The sequence below is a fragment of the Pinus tabuliformis genome, chromosome X (genome assembly GCF_031772625.1).
Source record: "Pinus tabuliformis cultivar Carrire ecotype Pingquan chromosome X, CPIR1, whole genome shotgun sequence".
Taxonomy (NCBI): domain Eukaryota; kingdom Viridiplantae; phylum Streptophyta; class Pinopsida; order Pinales; family Pinaceae; genus Pinus; species Pinus tabuliformis.
The window spans coordinates 1083713683-1083739042 of NC_142308.1; positions in this window are offsets into that span (position 1 = coordinate 1083713683).

Sequence of the window (25360 nt, forward strand, 5' to 3'; positions counted from 1 at the left end):
ATTAGAGAGATCAATCCACATTCTAGTGGCCAGCACAGATGGATATTAGTAGCCACTGATTATTTTACTAAGTGGATTGAAGCAATCCCTACCAGGAAGGCTGATCATAAGGTGGTCGTGAAGTTTTTAATTGAAAATATCTTTACTAGGTTTGGTTGTCCACATAAATTAGTCACAGAAAATGCAGCAGCCTTCAGGGCAAAGGAATTGGTGGAAATGTGTGATTTAATGGGTATTAAACTGGCTCATTCCACCTCATATTATCCTCAAGGAAATGGTCTAGCAGAATCTTCTAATAAAAGCCTGATAAGGATAATTAAGAAAATATTAGAAGACAACAAGAAGAATTGGGATTCTAAGCTCAAGTATGCACTTTGGGCTGATAGAGTGACCATTAAAAAATCCATAGGGAATTTTCCTTTCAAGCTGGTATATGGCACTGAAGTTGTATTCCCAATTTAGTTAACTCTCCCTGTGGCAAAATTCATTCAAGAAGAACATAATGAAGAAGAAGACATGGCAAAGAGGATCACTGATTTAGCAAAGGTACATCAGATTAGAGAATAGTTGGTTGAAAAGGCTGCATCACATCAGAAAAAGATCAAGGAAGCTTTTGACAAGAAGACAAAAACAGATAATTTTCAGGTTGGAGACTTGGTCCTTAAATGGGATCCACTAAAAGAAAAGAAAGGCAATCATGAGAAATTTTATGCTTTCTGGACAGGGCCTTTCATCATTTCACAGATTCAGGGGAACAACACCTTCATACTGAAAAGTATGGGAGGAGAGGCAGTTTTTGATGGCCCAGTTAATAGGCGTTTTCTGAAAAATTATGTTGTTTAAGGTCTATGGCCTTAAAAGTTGTAAATATTTTGTTTTTATCAGTTTTGTGTAGGCAAAGTAGACTCCATGCCCAATGGAACACTAGGAATTTTGGCTAATTTGGTTTCAACTGGAAAGGCAATGGGCTGCAGGTTCTTGAGACCTCACAGGGAGGATCTCATCCCCAGAAGGAGCCAGTGTTAGCTCTGCTATTACTTTCAACATTTTAAGGACAAATGTAGGCCTGATTGGGTTGTTGATAATCAAAAAGGGGGTCGCAGCAATTGGTTTTCCTTCCCTCCTTCATTTTCTTTATAACTCTATAACTCCCGCTACCTCCGTTTCCTCCTCCCCTGTTCATTCTCCTTATTCTCCCTAAACCTCGTTATTTCTGTTTTCCTCTATAATCCTTTATAAACCCCGTATAAATCCTTTTTCCCTCAGGTCCCGAGCGCAAAGTAAACCCATGAGACTGTGGTCATATAACCGCGCGCATACGAAAAAAAGACTCTACCCGTGGTTGTCCCTGTCACATCAATCCCGCTAAACCACTTTCATCTCCCACCATCCGATCAACCCCTGCCGTGATCAGACAACATCCGTAGCTCCCGCTCACATAAACTACACGCTTGATAACCCACGGGGAAAGCGATTTCCCCACCATCACATTTGACACGCGTCACAATTTTATTGCATCGCGCCCCCACATACGGATACCGCCTACCCTCTCGAAGCAGTGTGGGGAATACCGCTTACCGTCGTCCCGTACGATCCCCGCGCGTTATCTCTCGTGCAGTTTCCACTCCCGATGACCGTCGGATCTGCCCGCGTAAGATCCAATGGTCCTCGATCTCCCTACTCTCCCATCTCCCGATTCCTCTTGTAAACTAATCTCCATTGTTGATCTGTGTGATCTGACGGCTGAGCTTTGTTCCTCTGTTCAACCTACTTCCACCATGCTGCCCGTGTTCATAGCCTGTCTAGTGTACCCGAAGGAGGAACGAGGCCATGATCCAGCACTTTGCGCATTAAATCCTTAATAACTGCATTCAATAAGTAGCATGGCCGAGGAAGAAAAGTACAAGAAAGAGCAGCTAAAGGCATTAATTAGTCATAGAGCTTTATACACATTACACTCCATCTGCTCAAAGAAGGATGTTTAAGCAACAGAAAGGTAAATTTGTTCACTAAAACATTCATATTGTATCAGTGACTCATATTAAACAGTTAATGTGGTTGGTGGTCCATTATGACCCCTCCACACATAGGATAGCAGATATTTTTGTAATCAACCTCCATATATACCCAGAAAGAAGATGTAATGAGGGTTGATGGTTGTTGTTTTGATGTAAGGTTCAACTTCTGGAGACTATAACTATTGTGATACTTGCAACGTCTGGTCTTCATTTTCAGCTAATGCAAGCTTCTTTTGTTGTTAATTGCTCACTTTCCACTTCTTCTTTGTTTTAGGTTGTGCTTGTTATGCATTTTTCATGTGCTCTTGATGTTTAGCATTAGAGGGGTTGTCATCCCACCTCTGTGTTAAGATCTAGTATGTATCATTGAGTGTGTATGCAGGTTTCTGTTATTTTAATGCCAGAGAGCTGTCATCATGTCTGTGCATTAGGAAATAGATTTACAAACCTTTTAACTAGTTGCAGCTGGCCATCACAGGGTCCTGTGCATCTGCTGGTGTGGTCAGTATTCTCCATCTTCACCTGTTCCTCAAACTGTGAGTAATTGGTGGTCTAAAGCCTTGTAGTCTGGGGGTGTTCACCCATGTCTGGGGTTAAGCATAGTAGAAGTGGTTATCTGGCTTGAATATGCATCATTCCTTCCATTCATCCACCATTTTCCAACATTTTGTTGAGTTTGTAATGTTCCTGAGCATCTCTGATATACAACCTAGGAGAGTTTCTTGGGGTGATAACAGTTCCCATCATTATTATTTTTGAGCTCCTGAATATCATTATGTAGCCAAATCGAGGTATGAATGAATTTGCATTTACTTAGACCAATTTAGAGAATATGTATAATGGAAATTAATAGTAATCTACCTCCTTTCATTGCAATGATTTCATCTCTTTTCCATATCCAACTAATAGTAACCATCTTATCCCATTACTCACCCCATTTATTTTAATTCGTGCAATATATGTGTATGAGTACTTATTCATCATTATAAACAACCAATCCATGCCATAATTCAGAAATACATAGTCAGCATTCGAATATATTTAAGCCTATGAAAGTCGTAAAAAAGGGTTCTTTGTCTCATTGCTAAGTTTTAGTAGTAACCTACCCATGAATCCCTAAATTTTTCTTCATAACCTTCAACATTTCTCCACCCTCGGCATGGGGGTAAACTGCCATGAACCCAGATTCACCCAATTTTGCAACAATCCATATTATGCGGTGTGTAAGGAGCAGTTTGAGGAGAAGGGTTGAATGGGTTTTCTTAAAAAATTCCAGGGTTATAATGATAGGGCAGTTATGGCATTCACACAAAGATTCAATGGAAGAGTTCTAGAGGTTAGGAGTTTGAAAATTAATGTTACTAAAATATCTACGAACAAAGCAACCAGATTATCATTAACTGGTGAAAAATAATTTATAGAAGGGTCACTCGAATGGGATGATTGCGCCTAGTTTTTGAAGCCTGCATACAAATCTATTAATTGGTGGAAGGGAGTCCTATGAACCTGCATAGACAAGGAATTGTGTCCACTTATCACTGCATTACAGATTTTTGTCACTTGTGAGGGGATGTATGTCGTTGATTTCCTTTACAATATTAGGCTCCTCTTACATTTTTTAGATGTGTGTGAAGTCAATTTTCCATTTTTCATCAATATAAGTTTGTATAAGGTCTGTCGAGGTGTTCAATCCACTACCAAAAATGATGAAACTAGTTTATTTCATAAGAGTCTTATCAAGATGCTAGTTGTAAATGAGTTGAGTCGGCATAAGAAGTCTTGGGAAGAATTTGTGACTGAAAGCTTTCATGGTGAAGAAAACCAAATCAAGGGTCGATAGAGGCTTATTAACCCACAATCAAAGATATTGGGGCAAGGAACTGAGGATCCTCCTAATTCCAGTTCTGTCCAGTTCTAAATAAGGTGAAAGCCCCAACATAAGCCATGTATCAACAAAAGAGGAGGGTCGTTTGGAAAAATCCCTAAGGAAGCCCGAACTTGTAAACCCTAGCTCATCTACAAAGAAGCCAACCCTAGTATGAAAGGGAAACAAATGTAAGATAAGTAAGGAGCATAAGAATGAACCAGAAGAAGGAGCATCAACCAAGCAAACGAAAAGCTCCTCATGTGGAGGTTGTTAAATTAGTTAACTCACCAACAGAAAAAATAGTTAGAGGGAGTTGGTGTTGCCCTAAAGGAAAGGAACAGGAAACTCTTCAAATATGAGGAGAAAGAGACATCGTTGCTCACTTCAATAGTACAAGAAACAAAATTATCCATGATTCCAACCTCATCACAAGGGTGACGACAGACCCGAAGCATGTCTAGAGAATAAATTTCAACCACCAGTACTCATAAAAGTGAGCTTGTCACTGTGTTGTCTACTCTAGAACACGAAGAAAATATCCCTTCTCGAGTAGTTGAATAAACAGGCGATATTTTTCCTAAGGAGGACGAACCGCTTGATAATTTCCAATATATTTTAAGTAGTTCACCACAATAGGGCCAATCTGAGATGGGACTAGTCATAAGGAAGTGGGTATCTAAAGCTAAGAAGAGCAAGACAAATGAAGGGTCGACTCATAGAGAGAGTAGTTTGCGGCCACAAACTATACCTACTAAGAAAGCCTCGGCTTGCAGAGAAGAATATCTACAACTACTGATAGCCAAAATATAGAGAAATAATGAAAAACTTAAGGAAATGGATCATAACTACAAGACATTGTTTCATTGTGTCAATGACAAGTATCGAAACTGGAATCTATCCCTAGTATCCAAGAATGATGCATTATTCATGAGGAACAAGGGCCTCATTATTTGGAAGCTCAAAAAACTGAATCCTGTCAAAATGATTAACACCCATGAACGAGCCCTAAGGTTTCGACAACCATTAATGCAGAACAACTATGGTTTGGAGGTCCTAGTGAGTGCAGTAGAATTTGAAGGAAGGGTTGACCTAATTTTGATGACTATTTGAGTTTGAAAAGGACAGTTGCATGAGGACATGCATCCCCTTCAACATCGGGGGGATGTTGGGCCCTATCGTTGTACCATTTTCACACCTCTTCTACTATTTTTACTACCATTTATCCTACTTCACTCATTTTTGACACCATAAAAAAACTCCTCATTAGTTAAACTATGTTACTTTATAGCGGAGGTGAGAATTACTAACAAGTATTGTTTTAATATATCTTTTTTTGGTTTAGGTAGATGTTGAATAAATTTATATTATTGACTTAACTGACTAATCTACAGATGGGCTGTTAAATATAGGGAAGACATTTAGGGATGAGGATAGGTTATTGGAGGTCTAACACCCATTCCAACAAATATATCAAGTGACCATTTTTGGAGCAGTTTTTCTATACTCAGTTTTGTACATAATTTAGTACTCAATTATAGGAAACCAGTCAATTGTCGACATCCCAAAGGTAGTTATTTTTTTTCATAAGCATAGTGTTAGTTTGCTTGATCCAAAATTAGTGTCACGAATGGAATAGTTTAGTTATGATCTGATGAAGTGATCCTGGGGGTTTATCCTGGATTAAATTAGCCCAGATCACATATGTATTTGTTTTCTTCAGTAATATTGTTGTAACTATTTGGAGGCTTGAGTTCTTAAAATATCCCTAGTGTTTGTATGAGAGGTCACACACATAAACATAGCTATATGCATAGACTAACTAGCAACAAATGAATTATGGAATGATATCTCTTGACACTATTTTGAAACTCTCAGACTTATCTCTTATTAAAGGATTTTAATATAATTGTCTCAGATTTGATTTATATATGAGAATTTATGTTTACTTGATATGTGAATTATTAATTTAAAGTAGACTTGTTTTAGGTTGTCGCAAGGGCCCACCATAAACCTTGATCAAGTCCTATAACTTTTTTTAATAAATAGGAGGTGTGTTTTGAATTCATTAGGCATAACTATACTTAACGAAACATTTTCTTTCTTTGATGGTTTCCAGATTTCCCATACTAAAAATCGTACTTAAGTTTCCTTCAATTCTTTCATAGATATGAGACTAGATAGATAGTGTAATGTTCACTGATTTTTTGCATGCTTGTGTATCATTATTATGAATATACCATGCATCCATTAACTCTTTTGATTACTTTGTTGATCTCGTGAACGATGAATAAGGAAGTTTCAATTTAGAATATATTTCTAAGAAATAATTCATATTTTAAGCTTCAATCCTTTGTTGTGAATGAAAGTGTTTTAATCGCATGCAGGTCTATTTATTGTTGAGAAGAAACTCCTGAAGCTTGTGCTCAATTGAATGATTAGAATCGATTAGGAACAATGTGCCATTCTTTGGTGTAGATGGTGTGTCAATGCTTGGTGAATTTAATGTTATTTACAGTGTGTTAGTTACTCAATTTACTATGTGATGATTAATTGAATCGTAGTGTAATGATATTTTTTATAGATAGCTTGTCATCTATTTGATTTCATAGTAAGACTTAATTTAGATATTTTTTTTGGTAATAGTTAGATAAATCGAAGTTGTGTGTTATTTAATTGGTCATGTTGATTTTGAGTTAGGAAGCCATAAGTTATGTGTCCCAATTCTTAGCATACATTGAGTGGAATATTATATAAGGAATAGTCTGAGTTATTTTTTAAGGTATTTTGGAGTTTACTTCTGAATTATAGCACCTTCGAGATTAGCTTTGCATAATGATTTTTGAATGAAGTAGTTTTTCAATTGATTTGAGAACATAGCTTGTGATAGTTTCCAATCTTATTTCTGGATAATTTTTTGAGTGAGATCAATATAATTAAGAATAATTTTAGTTATGAATGTGAAATTGATTTTATAATTAGTGATTTAGATTTCATAATGAAATAGGTTTCTTCACTTCATCAATTCATGGTTTCATTGTCAAAAACAAAGTGTGAGTATTTTGTACTTAATTTCACACTAAATCTACATAAGATAAGTTTAGATATGAACTAGAATGCATTGCAACTCAAAGTTTACAAATCTCAGTTGAAAACTTAAATTTAGGGAATTCAGCGACATATAAAATCTGTAACAGAAGGCAAGGCTCAATATCTATTGATTAAAGGGCGGAAAGATGTGGATTAGGCCAAGATTCATCCAAAAAAGTGTTCACATCGAGCAAGTAAGATAATGAAAGGAAGAGGATATGCATGCATAAATACACCCAACAACAATTATTACTGATAGGTGAAAATACATGGCATGTGAAGCAGCACTAGAAAAGAATCATAAAAGGCTGAAACAACACTTTTAGAAGCTAATAATAGTTAAAATGACACTTTTTGTGTAAAAAGTGAGACAAAATAACACTTTTGAAAAGAAAAGTGATAAAAGTGAAAGCAAAAGTAGCAAAAAGCGACAGGTGAGAAACTTAACTAGAAAAGCTGGGAAATTGAAATGAAAATCTCCTTCTACTCATGATATTAGCTAGATCTCGAAGAATGAATGTGATAATGATATCTAGGATGAATTCTTATATAGATGGGAACTCACAAAGTTAGGGTTATGGTTTTGGGTGTGCATGCCTAAAATCTAGAAGCTAAATCTAGATAACTAAGACATGAAAGGTAATCAATTTGGAACACATGCCATACTACCATATAGAAGTGCACATGGGTATTTTGGAAGTGCAAACTTATTACTTTCAAGGAATACATATTTGATTATCACTAGGAACTGTGCAATCTAATGGTTCAAGAGATTGCATAGTTGGATATCTCAGTGGAGTGCATAGTTCACTGCGAGAAAGAAGTGTGTAGTTTTTTACCATTTGCTGATGGAATAATTTCTTATCACAGAGGGTTTTGCACTCGACTCTGACAAGAATTTGTGTAGTTGACTATAACATAGGATTGCACAATCTCACAGATCAAGGCATGTAATCAATGTCATGAAGGCATTATGTAGCTTGTTTTCTCAAAAGTTTTTAGTATTTATTTCAAAATTTTGTAGCTATTGTTGACAAGGACTAGTTTTCGTCATGGAGTACCCAATAGTTGTTGACAAAATGCATAGTTAAGGTATCACAAGTTTATCATGAGAGTAAGTGGTTGTGACACTTACTACTTCAAGAAAAACTTGATAGAATTTGAAATGAAAGTTCTTATAACCAAAGGGAGGCTTCAAAATCGAATCATGGACAAAATTTTCGATGGGTTTGTAGTAGTTATGCCAAGTTACTTCTACAGAAAAGAAAAAATAACCAATTAATGATTGGAAGTTTGAAAATAAGTCATTAGATGCTTATGATGGCAATGGAAACAATGGAAATTATATGCAAGAGGTATATGGTGCTTGTGGGATGTTAAAATAAAAAGTTATCAATATTGCACATTCATCTAAATCATTCTCCCTTAGCTGGCCAACAACATTTGACATCCTTTAGGCATCATACTTATTGATACATTATATATTTGCAAGTTATGCCAAGCATGTTGGATGCCCAAGGTGATTGGGATATCGTTGTTGACTATCTTGAAGTTCGATTTTGGCTACATATCCCTTCTAATGCCAAGGCAGTGCCATGGTGGGACTATCAAATCACAACAATGGGAATCACAAATGTGAAACTTGAGAACTGGGAGGAAGCCTTTGCACATCCATATTTCTACGAGAGAGACTACAAAGTGAAATATATCATCACAGTTAGGGATCAGCCAAAAAAAAACAATGTTAAAATGTACACTCAAACACTAGTATATTAGGAGCTCACTATATATTTTAAACTAAATTTTCCATGTTACATGTAGATGTACTTAATACTATATGATTTTGAGCAAAATATAAACACACATATATATATATATATATAGTTGTATATGTATTCTTTTTTAATAAATAAATAAATAATAATATCTAATAAAATTTGTAAGATATAATATTGTACTCAATATCGAAAAAAAACACTAAATAAAATGAGAAAATGCGATTAAATTTAAAAATAATTAGCCAAATTTAAGTTAATAGATATTGCATCATATTTGTTCAAAAAAAAGTCAATAAAAATAATTAGATACATAAAAATAAAATTACTTATTTGTAACTTAGTATCCAATTAAACTAAAAAAACAAAATAATATAAAACTATAAATCATATGTTTTTTTTTTATATTAAAAGATCATTGTAAATTTGTGATAAAGTATATGTTTTCGTAGCCAAGATTAAAAGATCATTAAATTCAAAACAAGTTGAAAAAGCATGAGAATAAAGGTCATTAAAATAAAAAACAAATTTAGAACAACGTGAGAATCTATCATTGACCAACTGGCACATTTAGAAAAGCAGTATAACATTTAACTGACGGGTAAAAATATTGATGGATAAAGTGAACCGTTGCAGATACTATCAGAGAAACAAAGATTAAAAGATCATTAAATTCAAAACAAATTGAGAAAGAGCCTGAAAATAGAAATCATTAAAGTCAAAAACAATTTTGGAAAAAGCGTGAGTATCTATAACTAACCAATTGACACATTTAGAAAAGCAATATAACATTTAACTGACTGGTAAAAAATCATGGATAAAGTGAACCGTTGCAGATACTCTCCCATTGCCAGAAAAGCATGCAAGAAGTTAACCGTTGCTATCTGGTTTTAAATGTGAGTAATTTAATCCAATATCCGTTCAAAGGACGGGGAAGAATATATATATCAACTCTTACATTATTTATAACCTAACCTCTTCCTCCGTCTATGTCTTGTTTACATTATTAGACACAGCACCCTAGACTTCCGGTGGAGCAGATACGCGGCAGCCAGATCAATCCCTTACAGTGGAGATGTTCAATGGTTAATGATCACTTTTTTTTTGCCTTTTGATTTTCTGAGAAGCCATCGATTTCTTCAGAAATAGTTCAGCAATTTTAATCTCTTCATGATCGGAGGCAACGGGCAACGGCAACCAGATCGTCCAGTGGAGAAGTTCAATGATTGGTAATCACTTCTGTTTCCTCCCTTTTATTTTCTGAGAAACCCCGGATTTCTTTGGAAATAGTTCAGCAATTTTACTCTCTTCATGCTAAAGTCAAATTTATTGTATAACTTTTATTTGGTTGTATAACCTCTTCCTGCATCTATGTTTTGTTGGGCATGTTACTGTGCTTCAGGTGGAGCAGATCGGAGGCCACCAGATCTTCCCGTGGAGAAGTTCAATGGTTAATGATCACTTTTCTTTTCGCCCTTGGATTTTCTCAGAAGCTCTTGATTTCTCTGGAATAGTTCAGCAATTTTAATCCCTTCATGCTTATCTAAATTTAGTGTATAATCTTTTGATTGAAAATATTTTTGATGTAGACAATCATATGTTGGGAGAACTGAATGGAAGAAGTAAGAAAATGCTGGTGGCTATAGGAGAATGGATCTAGCTTCTCTTTTAACAGGTTAAGCTGGATGCGACTAGTTTTGCGACGGCTGGCTCCATATATCTATATGATGGTTTGTGTAAATCAATATTCTGTATTAGTTTTATTGTTAGCTTCACCCATCTGCCTCTTTTTAGAAATTAACCTAGCCATATTATTTCTTTAATTTGCGGAGGTCTAATATGCCTCTTGCTGATTTCAATGAATCCATCTGCTTGGCTTGGGCCGGCAACCATGCTCGGCTTCTTGACGGCAATGTCGCCTAAATTCTGGGTTTATTTGATACTCCGTCTAATGACCGGCATAACATGCAGTGGCGTAGGTTTATCGTCCTTTGTTTCGGTGACGGAGCCCGTGGGTCCCTCCGGAAGAGGTAGTGGAGAAGAGAGCAACGCTCCTTTCGAACTTGTCAACAATAATTGCCTTCAGAGAATATGCAGGCAACTCTGCAATTCCGTTAAGGAAAACGCTCAGATATAAATTGGTACCAAGATTTCCCACGTTGAGGTTCAGTCCATCGTAGACCATCGCGCAATCAACCATCCTCCTACGCGTCACCATCTGTGGCTTTTTTTAGGTCTCCGTCCAAGGCCAACGAAACTCCCGCTGGTATTGACTTCCGGTTCTTGGACGATATGCCTACTGGACCTCTTCTGGGGGACCCGCGGGCTGATTTGCCCAAACAAAGGATGATAGACGGAGTATCGAATAACCCAGAAATCAGGCGACATTTCCGTCAAGAAGCCGAGGACGGAGTATCAAATAAACCCAGAAATTAGGTGACATTTCCGTCAAGAAGACTCCGTTTGAATTTAGAATGAATCACTATCATGATTTGAGTTTGAGTTTAATAGGCGTTTCGAATACAATGATTGTCGCCAAAACCATTTCATGACACCTAATATTCTTTGAAATATATTTTTAAATCTTTTAAGTTGAAACCGCGTGCCTATGTCCGTATAGAATTTCTTTTTTGCTGCAACAGGTTTTTTTCCCAGTTGGACATCGATTGTATTTTTTAAGTAAAAAATTTTAAGCATTTTTTTCACCTCTAATTTCATTGTTTTCAGTCATAGGTTTTTTTCAAATAACCTATATTTTTGATAATATATGAATTTTATATTAGTGATTTTGTCTTTTCAAAGTATTTTTTTTATAAATTTATTATTTAATTACTTAATTGAGCAAATTTTTTATATATGTTTTTATTGTATATTGAAAAATTATTTTATTATAGAATTTATATTATGTAAAATATGTTTCCAATAAACATAAATTTATATTTTGTAACTTTCATAATAAATCCATTACTTATGTTCACTACTTTTTTATGTGAAGTTCTTTTACTTTCATGTAGGATGTATATTTATAATATACATTGAGATTTAGGCTCTAGGTTTGGCTAGTTTAGTGTAGGTTAGGCTAGACTGGGTGGCATAGGCTAGACTATTTAGGCTAGGCTAGGCTAGGCCAAGTTAGTTTAGGTTAGACTAGGCTCGAGCAGGCTACCTTAGGCAGGACAAGGATAGGCTAGTCTAGTTTAAGCTAGGCTAGGCTAAGCTAGTTTAGGCCACGCTAGGCTAGGTTAGTTTAAGTTAGGCTAGGCTAGGTTGGGATAAGATACGATAGGCTAGTCTAAGCTAGGCTATGTTAGGTTAGGCTCAACTAGTTTAAGCTAGATTAGGAACGTGTTAGGCTAGGTTGGATAATCTAGTTTAGGATAAAGTTAGGTTAGGCTAGTTTATGATAAGCTACTTAAGGTTAGGCTAGGGTAGGCTAGGCTAAGGTAGGATAGGGTAGGCTCAGATAGGCTAGGCTTAAGATAGGGTAGGCTAGGCTAGGTTAGGCTAGGTTATGCTAGGGTAGGCTAGGTTATGCTAGGTTAGGTAGGGTAGGGTAGGATAGGATAGGGTAGGCTAGCGTAGGGTAAGGTAGGCTAGGTAAGCTAGGTAGGGTAGGCTAGGTTAGGTTAGGTAGGCTAGGGTAGGCTAGGGTAGGGTAGGTCAGGTAGGCCAGGTAGGCTAGGCTAGGGTAGCCTAGGTAGGCTTGGTTAGGCAAGGTAGGCTAGGCTAGGGTAGCCTAGGTAGGCTTGGCTAGGCAAGGTAGGCTAGGTGGGCTTGGCTAGGCTAGGGTATGGTAGGTTAGGATAGGTTTGGTTTGGTTAGGCTAGTGTAGGGTATGCTAGGGTAGGCTAGGTTAGGTTAAGCTCAGGTAGGTACGCTAGGCTAGGCTAGGGTAGGTTAGGGAGGCTTGGTAAGGGTATGCTATGCTAGGGTGGGGTAGGGTAGGCTATGCTAGGTTGGGCTAGGCTAGGCTAGGCTAGGGTAGTGTAGGCTAGGCTAGGCTGGGCTAGGTAAGCTAGGGTAGGCTAGCATAGCCTAGGGTAGGTTAGGTAGGCTAGGGTAGCCTAGGCTAGTGTAGGGTAGGGTAGGCTAGGTAGGCTAGGTAGGCTAGGTTAGGCTATGGTAGTGTAGGGTAGGGTAGTGTGGGCTACTTAGGCTAGGCTTGGGTAGGGTAGGATAGGCGAGGCTAGGCTAGGCTTAGGTAGGTTAGGTTACGCTAGCTAGGCTAGGATAGATTAGGCTAGGCTAGGTTAGGGTAGGCTAGGCTAGTGTAGGGTAGGGTACGGTAGGATAGGGCAGGATAGGCTAGGCTAGGCTAGTGTAGGCTAGGCTAGGCTAGGTTAGGCTAAGCTAGGGTAGGCTAGGGTAGGCTAGGCTAGGGTAGGCTAAGGTAGGCTAGGCTAGGCTAGGCTAGGCTAGGCTAGGCTAGGTTATGCTACGGTAGGTTAGGTAGGCTAGGATAGGCTGGGTTATGCTAGGCTAGGTAGGGTAGACCACACCAGGATAGGCTAGGATAGGCTGGGTTATGCTAGGCTAGGTAGGCTAGCCTAGGATAAAGGTTTGACTTGGGTTAGGCTAGGCTAGGCTTAGGATAGGGTAGGCTAGGGTAGGCTAGGTACGTTAGCTAGGCTAGGTACGTTAGGGTAGGGTAGGGTAGGCCATGGTAGGTTAGGGTAGGTTAGGCTATGTCAGGCCAGGCTATGGTAGGGTAGGGTAGGGTAGGTTAGGCTAGCTAGGCTAAGCTTGGGTAGGGTAGGATAGGTGAGGCTAGGCTAGACTTAGGTAGGTTAGGATACTCTAGGCTAGGATAGAATAGGCTAGGGTAGGGTGGGTAGGCTAGGGTAGGATAGGCTAGCATAGGCTAGGCTACGTTAGGCTAGGCTAGGCTAAGTTAGGCTAAGGTAGGCTAGGCTAGGGTAGGTCGGGATAGGGTTGGGTTAAGTAGGCTAGGATAGGCTTAGGATAGGCTAGGATAAGCTAGGTTATGTTAGGGTAGCCTAGGTAGGCTAGGATACCCTAGGTTATGCTAGGTATGTTAGGCTAGGCTAGGCTACGCTAGGTAGGGTAGGGTATGGCAGGCTAGGATAGGGTACGGTAGGGTAGGGTAGGCTAGGATAGGTAGCCCAGGCTAGGGTAGGTTAGGGTAGGGTATGGTAGGCTAGTGTAAGCTAGGCTAGGGTAAGCTAGTCTAGATTAGGCTAGGCTAGGCTAGGCTAGATTAGAGTAAGCTAGGCTAGCTCAGGGTAGATTAGGCATTGGTAGTTTAGCCTATAATAGGTTAGATTAGGCTATGCTAGGCTAGGCTAAGTTAGGTTAGGATAAGTTAGATTATGCTAGCCTAGATTAGGCTAGATTAAGCTAGATTAGGCTAGACTAGGCTAGATTAGGGTAGCTTAGATTAGGCTAGGTTAGGATAGGCTAGGCTAGGTTAGCCTAGACTAGATTAGGCAAGATTAGGCAATATTAGGCTAGAGTAGGCAATATTAGGCTAGATTCAGGCTAGGCTAAGCTAGATTAGGCCATGTTAGGCTAGGCTAGGATAGATTAGGTTAGCCGATATTAGGCTAAATTAGGTTAGGCTAGATTAGGCTAGATTAGTTTAGGCTAGGCTAGGCTAGAATAGTTTAGGCTAGGCTAGAATAGTTTAGGCTAGGCTAGGCTAGGCTAGATTAGGCTAGGCTAGGTTAGACTAGATTAGGCTAGATTAGCCTAGGCTAAATTAGACTAGACTAGATTAGGCTAGGATAGGCTAGATTAGGCTAGGCTAGGCTAGGCTAGATTAGTCTTGGCTAGACTAGTCTTGACTAGATTAGGCTAGACTAGATTAGACTAGATTAGGCTAGATTAGATTAGATTAGGCTAGACTAGATTAGTCTAGATTAGGCTAGACTAGACTAGACTATCCTACACTAGACTAGACTAGACTAGACTAAACTAGCATAGCCTAAACTAGACTAGACTATCCTAGCCTAAACTAGACTAGACTAGCCTAGCCTAAACTAGACTAGCCTAGCCTAGCCTAGTCTACACTAGACTAGCCTAGTCTAGACTAGACTAACCTAGTCTACACTAGACTAACCTAGTCTACACTAGTCTAGACTAAGATTGTTTAGGCTAGTTTAGGCTAGCCTAGGTTAATCTAGCTTAGCTTAGGTTAGGTTAGCATATATAGTTTAGGCTAGGTTAGGCTAAGCTAGTTTATGCAAATCTAGTTAGGACTAGGTTAGGATAAAGCTAGGAAAACTAGTTGGGTGACATTATTTTATGCCAGATTAGGCTAGGCTAGGCTATGCCTCGCTATATTAGGCCATGCTGCAATAGGATATAGGCTATGCTAACATAATTTTGGCTATTCTAGGCTAGGCTAGGCTAGGCTAGGGTAGAGTAGGTAGGGTAGGGTACACTATTTTAGGCTAGGCTAGGCTAGGCTTGTTTAGGCTAGTTTAGGCTAGCCTATGCAAGACTAGGCTAGTTCATGCTAGTTTATTCTAGGCTATGAAAGGCATGTCAAGTTTAGGCTAGCATAGTCAAGTCTAGTTTATGTTAGGCTAGGTTAGGCTAAGTTAGGCTAATCTAGGTTAGGCGAGGACATGTGAGGTTAGACTAGGCTAGTTTAGGCTATGATAGTGTAGGATAGGTTAGGCTAGGATAGACTAGACTAGTTTAGGATAGGTTAAGCTAGGCTAGGCTAGGTTATGCTAGGCTAAGCTAGATTAAGATAGGCTAGGCTAAGCTAGGCTAGTTTCAACTAGGCTATGCTTGCTAGGCTAGGCTATGCTAGTTTACACTAGGATAGTTTGGGCAAGGCTAGAGTAGTTTACACTAGGCTAGGTTAGCCTAATTTATGCTAAGCTAGGCTAGGCTAGGCTAGTTTAAGCTAGGATAGTTTGGGCAAGGCTAGGCTAGGTTACACTAGGATAGGTCAAGCTAGGCTAGACTAGTTTAGGCTTTTCTCATTTAGGATAGGTTAGTATAGGCTAGGGTAGGCTTGTCAAGGTTAGGCTAGGCTAATTTAGGCTAGGTTAGCCTAAGTTAGGCTAAGCTATGTTAGGTTAGGATAGTTTAGTCTACTTTAGGCTACGTTATGATGTGTTAGCTAGTATGGACTAGTCTAGTTTAGGTAAGGTTAGGTTAGGCTAGTTTAAGCTAGGCTAGGCTAGTTTAGGTTTGATTAGGTTAGTTTAAGCTAGTTTAGCTTATGCTAGGGTAGTCTAAGCTAGTTTAGGCTAGGCTAAGTTAGGCTAGTATATCATAGGCTAGGGTATGTTAGGCTGGGCTAGTTTATTCTATGCTAGGCTACATTAGGCTAAGCTATTTTAAGGCAATCTAGGTTATGCTATTCTATATTAGGCTAGGTCAACCTAGGCTAGGGTAGGGCAGGCTAGACTAGTGCAGGCTAGTTTATGTTGGGGTAGGTTAAGGTAGTTTAGGCTAGGGTAGGGCATGGTAGGGTAGGCTAGTCTAGGCTAGTTTAACTTAAGATATGTTATGCTAGCATAGGCCACGTTAGGCTAGGATAAACTAGGCTAAAATAGTCTAGGGTATGTTAGGCTAGGGGACAGTATGGTATGCTTGGGCAGTGTAGATTAGGTAGGGTAGTCTAGGCTAGGCTAGGCTAGGCTACTGTAGAATAGGTTAGCCTATGTTAGGCTAGTACAAACTAGGCTAGCATAAGCTAGGCTAGTACAAGCTAGGCTATGTTAGGCTAGACTAGTTTGTTTTGGGATAGGATGGGCTAAGAAAGCTCTATGATAGACTAGGCTAAACTAGGATATGCTAGGATAAGATTATGCTAGGGTACGCTATGGTATGTTTGGATAGTGTAGTTTAGGCTAGGCTAGGATAGACTAGGCTAGGCTATGTTATTTTATGCTAGGGTAGGCTATGCTAGTTTAGGATAGGCTAGGCTAGGCTTGTTTAGGCTAGTTTATGCTAAGCTAGTCTAGGAAAGGCTAGTCTAGTTTAGGCTAGCGTAGGTCAGTCTAGTTTATGTTAGGCTAGGTTAGGCTAAGTTAGGCTAAACTAGGTTAGGTGAGGTTAGGTGAGGTTAGGTTAGGCTAGTTTAGGCTATGATAGTGTAGGATATGTTAGGTTAGGCTAGGCTAGACTAGTTTAGCCTAGGTTAAGCTAGGCTAGGCTAGGTTATACTAGGCTAACCTAGGTTAAGCTAGGCTAGGCTAGGTTAGGCAAGTTTCAACTAGGCTATGCTAGGCTAGGCTAGGCAAGTTTCAACTAGGCTATGCTAGGATAGGCTAGGCTATGTTAGTTTAAACTAGGATAGTTTGGGAAAGGCTAGACTAGTTTAGACTAGGCTAGGTTAGGCTAATTTATGCTAGGTTAGGCTAGGTTATGCTAGTTTAAGCTAGGATAGTTTGGGCAAGGCTAGGCTAGGTTACAATATGATAGGTCAGGCTACTTTAGGCTTGTCTCATTTAGGCTAGGTTAGTCTATGCTAGGGTAGGCTTTTCAAGGTTAGGCTAGGATAGTTTAGGCTAGGTTAGCCCAGTTTATGCTAGTCTAAGTTAGGTTACTTTAGGCTAGGTTATCCTAGGTTATGCTAGTTTGTGCTAGTCTATTTTAGGTAAGGTTAGGCTAGGCTAGCTTAGGTTAGATTACATTAGTTTAAGTTAGTTTAGGCTAGGCCAGGATAGTTTAAGCCAATTTAGGATAGGCTAAGTTAGGCTAGGATATCGTAGGCTACGGTGTGTTAAGCTAGGCTAGGCTAGGCTAGGCTATGCTAGTTTACACTAGGATAGTTTGGGCAAGGCTAGACTAGTTTAGACTAGGCTACGTTAGCCTAATTTATGCTAGTAAGGTTAGCCTAATTTAGGCTAGTATGGACTAGTCTAGTTCAAGTAAGGTCAGGCTAGGCTAGTTTATGCTAGGCTAGGCTAATTTAGGTTAGATTAGGTTAGTTTAAGCTAGTGTAGGTTAGCCTAGGATAATCTAAGCTAGTTTAGGCTAGGCTAAGTTAGGCTAGTATATCATAGCCTAGGGTATGTGAAGCTAGGCTAGTATACTGTATGTTAGGCTAGGTTAGGCTAAGCTATTTTATGGAAATCTAGGTTATGCTATGCTATCTTAAGCTAGGCCAACCTAGGCTAGGCTAGGGCAGGATAGGGTAGGCTATTTTATGTTGGGGTAGGTTAAGCTAGTTTAGGCTAGGGTAGGGCATGGTAGGGTAGGCTACACTAGGCTAGTTTAACTTAAGATACGTTATGCTAGCATAGGCGACGTCAGGCTAGGATAAACTAGGCTAAAATAGTCTAGGGTATGTTAGGCTAGGGGACAGTATGGTATGCTTGGCCAATGTAAATTAGGCTAGGCTATGATAGTGTAGAATAGGTTAGCCTATGCTAGGATAGTACAAACTAGGCTAGCACAAGCAAGGTTAGTACAAGCTAGGCTATGTTAGGCTAGCCTAGTTTAGGTTGGGATAGTTTGGGTTAAGAAAGCTAGGCTATGATAGACTAGGCTAAACTAGGGTAGGCTAGGATAAGCTATGCTAGGGTACGCTATGGTATGCTTGGATGGTGTACGTTAGGCCAGGGTAGGCTAGGCTAGGCTATCTTATTTTAGGATAGGCTAGGCTAGGTTAGTTTAGTATAGGCTAGACTAGGCTTGCTTAGGCTAGGCTAGGCTTGCTTAGGCTAGTCTAGGCTAGCCTAGTCCAGGAGAGGCAAGTCTAGGTAAGGCTAGTCTAGTTTAGGCTAGCATAGGCCATTCTAGTTTATGTTAGGCTAGGTTAGGCTAAGTTAGGCTAAGCTCGGTTAGGCAAGGTTAGGTGAGGTTAGGCTATGCCAATTTACGCTATGATAGTGTAGGATAGGTTAGGCTAGTTTAGGCTAGGTTATGCTAGGCTAACCTAGGTTAAGCTAGGCTAGGCTAGGTTATGCTAGGTTAATCTAGGTTAAGCTAGGCTAAGCTAGGCTAGGCTAGTTTCAACTAGGCTATGCTAGGTTATGCTAGTTTAAGCTAGGATAGTTTGGTAAAGGCTAAACTAATTTAGGCTAGGCTAGGTTAGGCTAATTTATCCTAGGCTAGTCTAAGGTATGCTAGTTTAAGCTAGGATAGTTTGGGCAAGGCTAGGCTAGGTTACACTAGGATAGGTCAGGCTTGTTTAGGCTTGTCTCATTTAGGCTAGGTTAGTCTAGGCTAGGGTAAGCTTTTCAATGTTAGGCTAGGATATTTTAGGCTAGGTTAGCCCAGTTTAGGCTAGTCTAAGTTAGGTTACTTTAAGCTAGGTTGTCCTAGGTTAGGCTAGTTTGGGCTAGTCTAGTTTAGGTAAGGTTAGGCTAGGCTAGTTTAAGCTAAGGGAGGCTAGTTTAGGTTAGATTACGTTAGTTTAAGATAGTTTAGGCTAGGCTATGATAGTCTAAGCTAGTTTAGGATATGCTAAGTTAGGCTAGGATATGGTAGGATAGGGTGTGTTAGGCTAGGTTAGTTTATGTTATGATAGGATAGGTTAGGCTAAGTTATTTTATGGAAATATACGTTATGTTATTCTACCTTAGGCCATGGAAACCTAGGGTAGGGTAGGGCAGGGTATGTTAGGCAAGACTAGTGCAGGCTATCTTATGTTGGGGTAGGTTAAGCTAGTTTAGGCTAGCGTAGGCCACGGTAGGGTAGGCTAGTCTAGGCTAGTTTAACTTTAGATATGTTATGCTAGAATAGGCGACATTAGCCTATGATAAACTATGCTAAACTAGGCTAGGATGGGTTAGGATAGGGCTGGTATGGTATGCTTGGCCAGTGTAGGTTAGGTTAGGGTAGTGTGGGATAGGCTAGTGTAGGCTAGGGTAGCCTATGCTAGGCTTGTACAAGCTAGGCTATGTTAGGCTAGTTTAGTTTAGGTTGGGATAGGATGGGATACGAATGCTAGGCTATGATAGACTAGGCTAATCTAGGCTAGGCTAGGATAAGGTTATGCTAGGGTATGCTATGGTATGCTTGGATAGTGTAGGTTAGGCTAGGGTAGTTTATGCTAGGATATGATAGGCTAGGCTAGGATAATGTAGGTTAGGGTAGCCAAGGATAGGTCATGTTAGGCTAGGCTAGTTTAGGCTATGATAGGCTGGACTAGGAAATATAAGCTAGGATAAACTAGTTTAGGCTAGGTTAGGCTAGGATAGGCTCGGTCAGGGTAGACTAGGAAATGCTAGTGTAGGCTGAGTTTGGTTAGGGTAGACTAGCCTTCACTAAGATAAACTTTGCTAAACTACGCTAGGATATGTTAGGATAGAGATGGTATGGCATGCTTGCCCAGTGTAGGTTAGGCCAGGTAGGCTAGGGTAGGCTAGGGTAGGCTAGGGTAGGCTATGGTAGACTAAGCTAGGCTAGTACAAGCTAGGCTAGTACAAGCTAGGCTAGTACAAGCTAGGTTATGTTAGGCTAGTCTAGTTTAGGTTGGGATAGGATGGGATAGGAACGCTAGGCTATGATAGACTAGGCTAAACTAGGCTAGGCTAGGATAAGGTTATGCTAGGGTATGTTATGGTATGCTTGGATAATGTAGGTTAGGCTATGGTACTTTAGGCTAGCATAATGTAGGTTAGTGTAGGCAAGGCTAGGTCATGTTAGGCTGGGCTAGTTTAGGCTATGATAGGCTGGACTAGGAAATATAAGCTAGGATAGACTAGTTTAGGCTAGGTTAGGTTAGGATAGGCTAGGTCAAGGTAGACTAGGATAGGCTAGTGTAGGTTGAGTTTGGTTAGGGTAGAATAGCCTACACTAACATATAGTTTAGCCTAGGGTAGGCTACTCTATGCTAGGGTAGGTTAGGCTAGGGTTCTCTAGTTTAAGTTGGGTTATGCTAATTTAGGTTAGTCTAGTCTAGGTTGGGCAAGTTTAAGCTAGGCTAGGTTAGGATAAACTATTTTAGGCTAAGGTATGGTAGGCTAGGCTAGGCTAAGTTAGGCTAGGAAAGGCTATTTTAGTCTTAGCTAACTAGGCTAGGTTTGTTTAGTCTAAGCTAGTTTTAGCTAGGTAGGTTACTTTAGGCTAGGCTAGTTCATGCTACGCCATGTTGGGCTAGTTTACAGTACGTTATCCTAGGCTACTTTACTCTAGGCTAGTTTAATTTAGGTTAGTTTGGGCTAGGTTATGCTATATTTGTTTAGGCTAGGCTAATTTAGGTTAGGTTAGACTAGGCTAGTTTAGTCTAGCTTAGGCAAGTGTAGGGTACTCTCCGTTAAGTAGGCTAGGGTAGGGTAAGCTAGGACAGGTCATGTTAGGTTAGTTTATGCTAGGCTAGGCTCGACATGTAAAGGCAAGGCTAGGATAGGATATGATAAGTTAGGCTAGGATAGGTGACAACCCTTATCTCGATTGCATGTTCTCATTACATACTTATGTGGTTATTTGGGCCCACCTCCCAGTCTCCATTTACAAAGATGGACATTGAGATTCGTTATCGGAATTGCTTATCGTCTAAATGGTTTCTAGTAGCCAGAATATTATCTCTGACGTCTATCATTGTCTCTGTGTCATCTATTGGGAGCTCGAGGCATGGAACTCAATTCAACATACCATGCTACATTGACCCACAGTAATACTTGTCCAAAGAAATAAATGCACACTCAAATAGTTAACACATCATAATTTAGGTGAACAAATAGTTATCGTACTCCATAGAGTAGTTAGCTTTAACCCTCATGGTAAGTAAATTTATTTATAATTATTAGAATTTTTATAAGAATGATTTTTATTGGTAAGTTTAATTTATTTATAATTATTAGAATTTTTATAAGAATTATTTGTATTGATTTAGGGTAATGTTAGATTTAAAAGAAAAAATATTGATATTAGAGAAATAATTATTAATAATTATTTTAAAAATTGTATTTAAATAATTTTATATTTTAAAATTAATAAAAACTTTTCAATTTAAAAGAGTCACAGTATATGAAGATCTTTTTTTTATATATTAAATTTGATTTTTTTCCAAATTTCTAAATAAAAAGTAATTTTGATCATAATTAAAAATAAAAATAAACATATCTATTTGGTTTGTGGTTTTTTAATTAAATACATTATAAAATACCAATAATCTCACTTTCATTGTGTTTACTAGATTTTTTTGTTGACATTACAACTAAAAAGATGTGGTATGAATATTTCACTATCACTCTGAACCATAAATAAAAGACATAGTCTAACTAATAGACGAAATGACCATTTTGTGAGATATCAATATATATGTTAAGATGTTATATTGATGTATACACTATGTATATGTATGGTATATATACAAGTATATATACCAACCAAAACAAAAGGTATATCCATACCATCATGTATTCAGTCATAGATTAGAGCCTTTATAGACCCATTTTCAATGATTCTAGCCACATTGTCCACCAAAATACATGACCATTGAACAAACATGACTAGACAATGACCTATTATATTAAGCCACATCAAATTGAGCACATGTATAAACTTATATATTGTTATAAATTGATGTATTGACATATTGATATCAATGTGTTGTCAATATGTTAAAATTGGAAACCAGGGCAAAACTTCATGTGGGTCATCTTATTCATGGCTAATAATATTTTTATTAGATTCCTCTCGTCGAGAGGTGTAGGATTGATATAAAGATCATCCAATTCCGATAAGTATTCATGGAGATATTAATTTATTTTGATTATGGAATTATTATCAAGCCGACCTACAACTCATGTAGGCTCAGAAGCCCAACAGTCGCATCTATTCACCCACCAACATTGTGTATAAATATAAGAGGAATTTTCCTCATTTGGACTTACTCATCTCATCACATCTCTCTCTCTCTACTGTGCAGATATGAGTCTCTTCTCTACTGCACTGAAATGGGTCTCTCTCTCTCACACATGTGAAGCTGGAAGCTGTTGAATTTGAAGCTGCAACTGCAGAAGTAAAGTTGACTTGCGTGGCCTAGAAGATCTCCTCTTTGGAACTGCACTGTAGGTTCATCTGAACCTCCTTTGAAAGCCGCAACTTTTGGTGATGGAATGAAGTCAATCCGACGAATGGTTTGCAAGATATCGACTGCCCTAGTTTGAAGCTGGAAACTGCTGAAACTGAAGCTGCAACTACATAAGTAAAGATTGACTTTCGTGGCCTAGAAGATCTCCTCATCTGAACTACGCTGTAGGTTCATCTGAACCTCCTCTGGAAGCCGAAACTTTTGGTGGTGGAATGAAGTCAATCCGACTGTCGGTTTGTGAGATATGGTCTGCCCTTGTTTGATAATGAAGCCGCTAATGTTGATGCTACTGATCTAGAGTTTGCTACTGCTGATATGAATCAGATTTATTGTACTATTTCTCTGTGCTGAATTATTGAAGATAAAAGAATATTTGATCAAAGGGTTTCCCCACACATTGTGGGGTTTGTCCTTGGCTAGCCGCCACATCTTGTGTCTCTTGTCTTGGCTTGTTTTCTATCAATCGTTTCATGTTCTATCTGCACTTTACTTTATGTACATGTGATTTCTAATCAGTGGAATATAATAAGAAAAGGAAGTAAATTGTTATAAGCATAGAACATACCATAACTTAACATGGTATCAGAGCTGAGGTGAAGACAAAGCCCGAGCAAGAGCAAGAGCGATCATTGAAGAGAAGATTGGCAAGGCTATCCTAAAAGAACTATGGGGTCCTCAACACTCTTTCCTGCCGATGACAAGCTCCGTGAGAAAGCTGACTATCACGGATGGAAGATGTCTATCGATCTAACCCTTGAAGATCAAGGAGTGCTGGACCATGTAAGAGGCAATATTGTTGAGCCTTCATCAAATGCATCTGTTGCTGCCTGGATCAAATGGAAAAATGGAGAAGTCAAAACAAAGAAGATCATCCGGGACTCTATTGACAAGCGCTTGGTGGCCTACATCTCTGATCTAGACACCTCCAAGGAAATCTACGACAGACTGGTGAGTTTATTTAAAGTTAATGATGCAAATCAAGTGTTGTTTCTTAGAAACAAGTTGAGGGAAATCAAGAAGGGTAAAGATGAAAGTATGCAAGCATACTTCTTAAGAATCACCGAGATCAAGAACGATCTCCTATCTATTGGGGAAACCATTACTGACAGAAAAATGGCACTCACAACTCTCAGAGGATTACCATCTGAATGGTATGTGTTCAGGACTACTCTTCTGAACAATAATGTAATTCCTAGTTTCGAGGAATTAATGGCTAGATGCATTCAAGAACAAACAAGGGTAGAAGAGCAGGAAATTCCCTTGCCTAAAGGTTCTCCTGCTGCTTTTTCTTCTCATGCTAAGAAAATAAATAATTCTGGGTCTAAATCGAAAAGAAAGGTTGGATTTAAGGGTGGAAGAAAAGGACAATGTTTCATTTGCAATAAAGCAGGTCACTATGTAAGGGAATGCCCTGATAGAAAGGACTCTCACCGTGACGATGATCAAAATCCCTCTCATGGTAATTGAAGGAATGGAAAATTCAACAGCAAAGGTAAGAGGAGAGCTAGGAATCAAGGAAGAGGACAAGCATTCAAGAAGGCTAGAAACTCTAGGATGTATTATATGCACCTGACCTCAAAAGGAACCTAGTGTCCATCTTGGAAATGGAAGACAGAGGTTACAAGGTAACCTTCAGCAATGGCAAGGTATGTATATGGAAAAATAATGTTAAAGATGCCTTTACTCTTGGGTTTAGTGTTGATTCATTATATCAGGTCGATGGAAGTCCGCTAGGTGTCATGTCTTGTGACACAACTCTTTAGTCCGAACTTTGGCATCGGAGGTTTACCCACCTTCATTACAAAGCTCTACCCGATGTAAGATAGATGGTAATAGGGTTGCTCGAATTCCAAGTAGAGAAAGAAGCAAGGATAATTTTAGGGGCGAATGTTCGCCCTTTGGCGAAATTAAGGGGTTTTAAATTTTTAGTGGGCGAATATTTTGTATCATAGTACATTTTTACAAATCACCTCAAATAGCCCACCTTATTTTAAGGGAGAGGGTAAAAAAAGTAAATTTATCCCTTGAAATTAGGACTTACAACCTTCCATTCGCCTATTTTCAAGAATAGGTTTTATTTAAGTGAATCCTATGGGAAAATACCATATTTATAAAAGAGGTATGGTAAATTAATAAAAATATAAATAAATGAGAGATATGGTAAATAAATAAAACATTTTTTATATTTACTCCATAAGTCACCTTATATACATGTAAGGGTGTAAACAAATAAAAATATAAGTAAAGTGGAGGTATGGTAAATAAATCAAACATCTTTTTGTACTTACTCAAAAGGTATGGTAAATAAACAAAAATATAAATAAACTAGCCTTATCGTAAATAAATAAAACCTCTCTTTATATTTAGTCCATAACCCATGTAAGAGTGTAAACAAATAAAAATATAAGTAAAGTGGAGGTATGGTAAATAAATAAAACATCTTTTTATACTTACTCAAAAGGTATGGTAAATAAATAAAAATATAAATAAACTAGACGTATCGTAAATAAATAAAACCTCTTTTTATATTTAGTCCATAACCCTCGTTCTATTTATGAAGGCTCAAGAAAGAGGTTTTATTTAAGTGAATCCTATGGGCCAAATACCATATTTGTAAAAGAGGTATGGTAAATTAATAAAA